General features: G+C 35.3%; 1 long non-coding RNA gene across 1 annotated transcript in view; it reads left to right on the top strand.

Moving 5' to 3' along the window:
- Nucleotides 1-7,500, top strand: part of LOC135217018 (uncharacterized) — a 327,470-nt gene that overhangs the window by 11,953 nt on the left and 308,017 nt on the right. The window lies entirely within an intron of this gene.

The raw sequence follows: 7,500 nt of genomic DNA, 5'->3' as shown, positions 1-7,500 counted from the left end.
AGGATAAGAGAATTGCATCAGTTTGTAAGGAAACCCCAAAAGAGTTCTTTGTGCATGTTAATAATAAATAGCATAGGTCCCTTAAGAGACAATAGAGGAAACCTAGTGATCTCAGACTTGGAAAAAGCATAGTTATTGAATAAGTTCTTTGCTAGTGTTTTCACAATTGAAAATACTACCTCGATCACTGAACCAGCTATTGAATATGAAGGGATTCATCCAAGAGAAATTAAAAGAGTTAATATAAACTCTACAGAAATATTGCAGAACAACGGAAGTCACCAAAAGGATGGAAACTATTATGTGCCCCACTTTACAGAAAAGGTCCAACCTGTCTAATGTCAATCCCATACAAGATTTTTGAGTCCATGATTGCAGATCAAATTTTGGATCACGTTGACAGAAACAACGGCTTCAGAGAAAACAGGTCCTGCCTATCAAACCTCTTGAAGTATTTTCATAACATGATTGGTATTTACGGCAGTAGTAGAGCAATAGATATAGTCTACTTAGATTTCAAAAAGACGCTTGACAAAGTTCCACACAAGAAACTTATGATAAAAGTTAGAGCTTTAGGAATTGTAGCAGAAATAGCAGAGAGGATCGAAGACTGGCTAACTAATAGAAAACAGAGTCGTAATAAACGGTGAAGAATCAAAATGTTCTTGGCCCACTCTTGTTTTTTATTTACATTAATGGCATTGATGTTGGTGTAACTAGCAGGATAGCCAAATTTGCAGATGACACCAAACTAGGTGTAAATGCAGCAGACTCAAATACAGTGGAAAGTTTAAGAAATGATCTAAGGAAAATAGAAGAGTGGTCAAAAAGATGCCAAATACCTTTTAACTTCAATGAATGTAAACGACCTTCAAGCCAACTACATGCATCTTAAGAACCCGTATTACAAGACATAAATATTGTAGATCAAGAAGAGTACCTTAAAATCATTATTACCTAGGACTTCAAGTCCACAAAACAGTGCAGAAAAGCTGAAAAGAAGACAGAAACTAGTGGGATACATAAAAAGGTAGTTCAAATACAGAAACAAGGAACCGGTGCTCTACGCATCAATAGTTAGACCTCATCTTGAATTTGCAGTACAGTTTTGGTCACCGACACTAAGAAAAGACATAAATAGATTAGAAGGGGAACAAGCTAGGGCCACAAAGTTAATTCTATCTATCGGGCAAATACGTTACCAAAGATGACTGATCATGTATGGTTTAGAAACACTGTGATTGCGACGAAAGCTAATAGAAACAATCAAAATACTGAAAGGCATAACAGAAGTAGACAGTAACTTATTCACGTTAAACGAAAACCAGACAAGAAATAATGGATGAAAACTAGAACTGAAGAGATGCAACATATCTCATTGTGGGATCTTCTTCACGTACAAGATGTGATGTGATACATGGAATAAACTGCCACCAGAAGCTGTAAACAGCAACAGTGTGAAAAAGATTAAGAGAAAGTTAGACAAAATTATTAGGACACTGAATGAATAGTAAAACTTGCTCTTAGAAATAAGTGAGCACATGATGTTTCCTCGGATGGACTGATAAGTCTGTTAGGCATCCTAATCCTTGTAACTCAGATATTAAATCCCACTAATGCGTAATAATTATCAAAGAGAGAAAAAATACTCTTGAAATAATTCCATGGAGGAATGTCTTCCTTCGTCTCACCATTAAGTTTGATTGTGAGGGTGATCAAACTGATTTACGCATACGTTTTTATACCAGTGTGATGTAGATATGACTTGGGAGGTTCAATTGTTAAAAATCTTTCCGATTTTTAACAATTTTTAGAGTGAACCTGTTAGCCTTCCGTCTTACTCTATCCCAATTACAACCCACCATAGATGGCTATATTCGCCTGAGGTGGCTTGTAATCCGGATGGAGTAAGACAGAGGGCTGACAAGTTCGCTCTAAAAATGGTTGAAAATAGGAAATATAGTGCTTCTTTTAACCTCCCAACTCATATATACTATATATATATATATATATATGTGTGTGTTTGTGTGTGGTGTGTGTGTGGTGTGTGTGTGTGTGTGTGTGTGTGCATGTGACACACACACACACACACTATATATATATATATATATTATATATACCCTATATATATATATATATACACACACATATATACATGTGTGTATTATGTTATATATGTTATTAATTATTATTATATATGCATATATATGTTATTATTCTTAATATATAAATATATATATTATATATATTACATATATGTATATATATATATGATATATATAATATATATATATTATATATATATATATTTATAATATATATATATCTGATATATATATATATATAGACATACACATACGTACGTGTGTGAGTGCGTTGGATTTGGTAGTGTGTGTCTGTTCCTGTGTGTGTGTTTGTGTGTATTGAGGCAGTAATTTTGTTTATGAAGTGTGAATGCAATGCAAGTAAGAAATAAAAGAAAGTCGATATGGATTTAAATTCAACATCATCTGCGATGTGATGAGTCGTAGGAAGAGGGAATGATACTGCGTAACATTACAGTGAAGCCGCGAAGTTGGTGAGAAGATCCCATGCGTAGGTGTTTGGGCCAGGGTTCTGTGAAGGACTTGAAGGAGAAAAGGAGCATTAGTGGCGTTATAAGCCCTTAGGAGGATTGTAAGAAATGAGGAGAGTGATTTGTTGCTGATATAATTATATAGTGGCTGTTGCGTCGAGAAAGGTAGCGATGTCTGAGTTGTTCGGGTGCATGTTGTCGTTGTATTATATCCATGTAAGAACTACTGCGAACATTACTTCATGTTTCCTGTTATCAATGATCTCTTGCCATTGAAGGAAGGAAGAAGTATATTTGCTTATGTAATAAAACATCCCGTATCTCGTTATGTGTGCTCTACACACAACAGAAGCTAATGTGATGACGGAAATTAAACAATATGTACCTGAATAAACTCGGTCTGTGTTTGGAATAGGGAAATGAATAAATGTTGACTTTCCATTTGTTTTTTCCATTTGAAATTCTTACACTTCATGGGAAGCTCTCCTCGGCAAGATTCTTCCCATACAGAAGGTTCTAAGACCTGGAATCGAAGGGTAGCTTAGCACTAAGTGCAGTTTGTCTATCTTTTTGTATTATTTTGGAATAGTCGTGATTAAAGACAAATGGGTGAGATTAAGTGATCATCAGGGAAGAATCTAATTTGATGCCATTTTGATGGATGCTACATTTCTCTCTCTCTCTCTCTCTCTCTCTCTCTCTCTCTCTCTCTCACGATTATTATTATTATTATTGAAGATCTATTTGTGGGCTATAGATTTTGATAGAAGTAATGGCGCGACGTGTTATAATGGGAGGTCAAAGTCACTTTTTTATCCTTGTTGTTGATGTAATTTTTGTCAGGGAGATTCGATTCCTTGATATCTTAAATGTTCAATCATTGTTAAAATACGTATAAATCTCTGACGAAGCAGTAGCCGTAACAGGAATGTATATCACTTCATGTTTATTATTCACATTATTTCTTTTCGATGCCCAAGACGTTGCAAAGATTCTGCGTATCTGTCAGCAGCGCAGCTTCAGAGCACGCACATAGAGCAGGGAAGCTGGGCTCTATTGGCGTGGCTGATTTAGCAATGTGATAACATACATTAATTATAAAATGGTGCTGTTCAGCCTTTATACTGAATAATTCTGGATCTATATTAATAATCAAATTATCTCTTAGGCTTCGAATTTTATGTTATATCTTAATTAAGTCGTGGATTATCTGTATCGATACGAATTACCACTTAGGTTTCATAGACAATTATTTTTATTTCACCTTCGATATCTTTGGAAATTGAGAGCTTACATAATTTTTATAAAAGATTCGGTATCTTATTTTATTTTATGGCATGATATTGCTTGTTTAGGTATTTGCTATATGAGTACCTGTCTGCGACTAACGGTAATATTCATGCTTAAAATATTCAGATCTTATTCCCATGGAAAGTCAGTATTATTAATCATTCAAGGAAAGGCAGTTATATTCATTATGTAAGCAGCGACAATTACCTGATTTCGTAGGATCTTACGAAATGATGTACAGCACCTAACAACTCCTCATTCTCTTCCCAATACCACCAACTCCCACCGTTGGGATCTGAAGGAGCTTTAAGGATTCAGGCGGGAGTCCTCTGGGGCTTCTGGAAATATGGTAAATTCAGGCCGGTGAATCATCAGATGTTTGAGATTTTCTTTTAAGTCTCAAGTCTTTAGTGAAGGAATTGAAGAGGATTTATTATGATTCTACTCTCTCTCTCTCTCTCCTCTCTCTCTCTCTCTCTCTCTCTCTCTCTCTCTCTCTCATGATTGAATCCGCCGGATATTCAAAACACTCTAACTGCATGTGAAATACGTGACGTCTTTGCTCCACTATTTTTCACGTATATGGGGAGCAATTCAGGAGAGTGAACAGCTGATAATGAATGAAAATGAGAGTTTATGTCGTACGAGTTCGACGAGAAAGGAGGAGTTGAAAAATGAGAAAAATGAAAGGGTGGAAGTAGCAAAGAACTAGTTTTGCACACTTAAGATAGTGGCCGGACGACGGCAATTCTAAACATAATCTATAGAATGACTTAATTTACAGATCCTGTAATTGTCTTTCATATCTGTAGACTGCAAGAATGAAGTCAATTCATATCTGTAGACTGCAAAAATGAAGTCAATTCATATCTGTAGACTGCAAGAATGAAGTCAATTCATATCTGTAGACTGCAAGAATGAAGTCAAATGGAGAGAAAATCTGTTGCTAAATGAGCGATATATCGTTGCACTTTGAAAGCTGTGAGAATTGTCAGGAATGCAAATTGATAGAAATATAAAAAAGGAATAAGTTAACTGAAAATAGTGAATAATGCAGTTGACAGTCCCCAACTCTAGACAATTGTAAACATTTACAGTTTAATTTTGAAAAGAAGTCGAGTATGACGTCATTCAAGGATCTTAAGAAATGTCCCTTCATTCTGAACAAAGTGACAAGAACTTGATCAGCGACAAAGACATCAGTTTTCATAAATGGCTCTCCACAGAGACGTTCAAGAGGCCCCTTTCCCAACGACGAATGCTATTGATCTTCATTTCACAGTTCCTTTTGTGAAGACGGATGTCGGAGGCGTCTGTTTTTCAAGCGTCTGTTCCGCTGAAAGGTTTTCCTGATAGCATGATTCGGCGCCACAAATCAAAGGAAGAGAGCTTGTTTTTAGCGTCTTTGAGGATCTTTGACGGCTCAGATGAATAAACATGTCGAATGACAAGTTTTGATTGATGGTATGGCGCCGTTGATGCTCTCTCTCTCTCTCTCTCTCTCTCTCTCTTTCTTCCCTATGTTTGTCTATGAATTCATTAATTAAATCAACACTTCATTAATCTTTCTGTACAGCAATGCAAATCAGGATTGGCGCTTATACGTCGTAATTCTACTATATTTTGCCTAGTTTAACTTTTTATTGCTATTTTAATTTTTTTGGTCATTATTTTTTCTTTCGTCTTGGGAAAAATTAAGAATTTTTACCGATTACGGAAATGAAAGTACATAAATGACATTCTATTATTGCTCGTCCTTCTTCAAACTGTTATAGCCTTTGGTGTCTTACAAAGTGTTGGTGTATAGAAGCGTCCGTATATAGCTAGCATGACCAATTGATAATATAATTGTGACTTAACCAGTGAATAGTTTCAGAGTTTGTATTGGTCCTTAACGAATATATTTTCTAACATAAGATAATACACATCTTAATTGTTGAAGAAATATGGCCGAAAGAAAAAAGGAAATCAGGATAAGGTTCCTCATTTGTTATAACTAACATGAATGTTATACCAGTTATGGAAAAATTTTTGCCTAATGCAGTGATGGTCGTTTTCCTTAAGGAAATAAAGTAATTGCCCTCTGGATATTTTTAACTCGAATGCGTTATTACTACGATGGATAACGACGGGCTGTTATTGAATGGACCAGCACATTGCCTTTGTTGTAATTACTTGATTGTGAAAATTATATGCTGGATTTTTGAACAGTTATCACGTTGCCAACAGATGCGATCGCAGTGAAAGACTGTCGAAAATAAAAAATGTGAATTTCATGAGGACACCGTGAATTATCTCCAGAGGGGACCCGGGATAAAAGACTTAGGTATGAAAGGCAGTCTTAAGAAAATGGTATAACTGTTATCCCAATATTCCTCCCCATCTTTCTCTCTCACCAGTTATTCATTTTTTCATCGAAGGGAATCGAGTCGTTGGAATTCCTTTTATTTTTTTTTGTCACATTATTGTAATTTATTTTCCTTTTGTATTAGTACCTAGCTTTTTGATTCGTTATATAATTGGGTATGTGCTGTATATATGTGGTAAATAGAACTTATCTGTATATACATGGTAAATAGAATTTACCTGTTTGACCACAATTCATGTTCCAGAATCTATCCAAATGCGCACTCACACACATCCAGACTCTCTCTCTCTCTCTCTCTCTCTCTCTCTCTCTCTCTCTCTCTCTCTCTCTCTCTCTCTCTCTCTTGCTTCGCCAATGCCGTGGAAATAAAGTCGAAACCAGTCGGTACTTAACAACCAGTCACATGAGAAACTGAGAGGACAAGGAAGGGTCGTATAAGCGACAGATAGGGATTATAAGGAGATTAGTACCTAGAATCCAACACACCTGGAGAATTAGTAGCCTTCGCCAATGAACATAAACATGGGTACAATTTAAGAGGTTTACAAAAAGATTAAGTCTAAACTGTTCAGACTCAGGGACAAGACAATTAAAGGATAATACAGGGCGGCAACTGACCACATTCAAACCTTTGGCTTACAAAAACTTATTCACAAAACATATTAAATATACATATATTAAGAAAATATCTATGAGGCAACTAATTTGTATTTAAGTCTGTGATTGTATCTTAAACATGTTACAAATACAAGGGTCTAAATGAAACAGGCCACGACTAATGTTAAAGTTACAGTGGGAAGTAAGTTGTATAATGGGAGATTCTAAAAGATTTCGTGGTAAGACATCTTTTGATCTTGCAATTACTGAACTACAAAAGGCTTGAATGTGGTCATCTATCAAATAGTAATAACCATAATTCCTTCTTAATTTAACTATTCCATCAGACTTCGATATATATATATATATATATATAGATATATATATATATATATATATATATATATGAATTGAAGAAAATTGTGATGTATAAACAAGCCCGCTAGATCAATCATTCACTCTTGGAAAGGTAGGCATTCATTTTTCTTATATGCAAGACATACAATAAAACTAAATGTCTCCAGCAAAATTTCCAAGATTTATAACATTTTCCTAGCAATGCATAAATCCTATTTGCCTGTAACGAAGGTCTAATCTGCCGATATTCAGATATCAATATGTAAACCTTACGGTAAGAAATTTTCGTAAAGTTAGTGCGTGTGTGTGTGTG

Source organism: Macrobrachium nipponense, chromosome 7 (assembly GCF_015104395.2).
Source record: "Macrobrachium nipponense isolate FS-2020 chromosome 7, ASM1510439v2, whole genome shotgun sequence".
Lineage (NCBI taxonomy): Eukaryota > Metazoa > Arthropoda > Malacostraca > Decapoda > Palaemonidae > Macrobrachium > Macrobrachium nipponense.
This window is presented reverse-complemented; position numbering and strand designations above follow the sequence as displayed.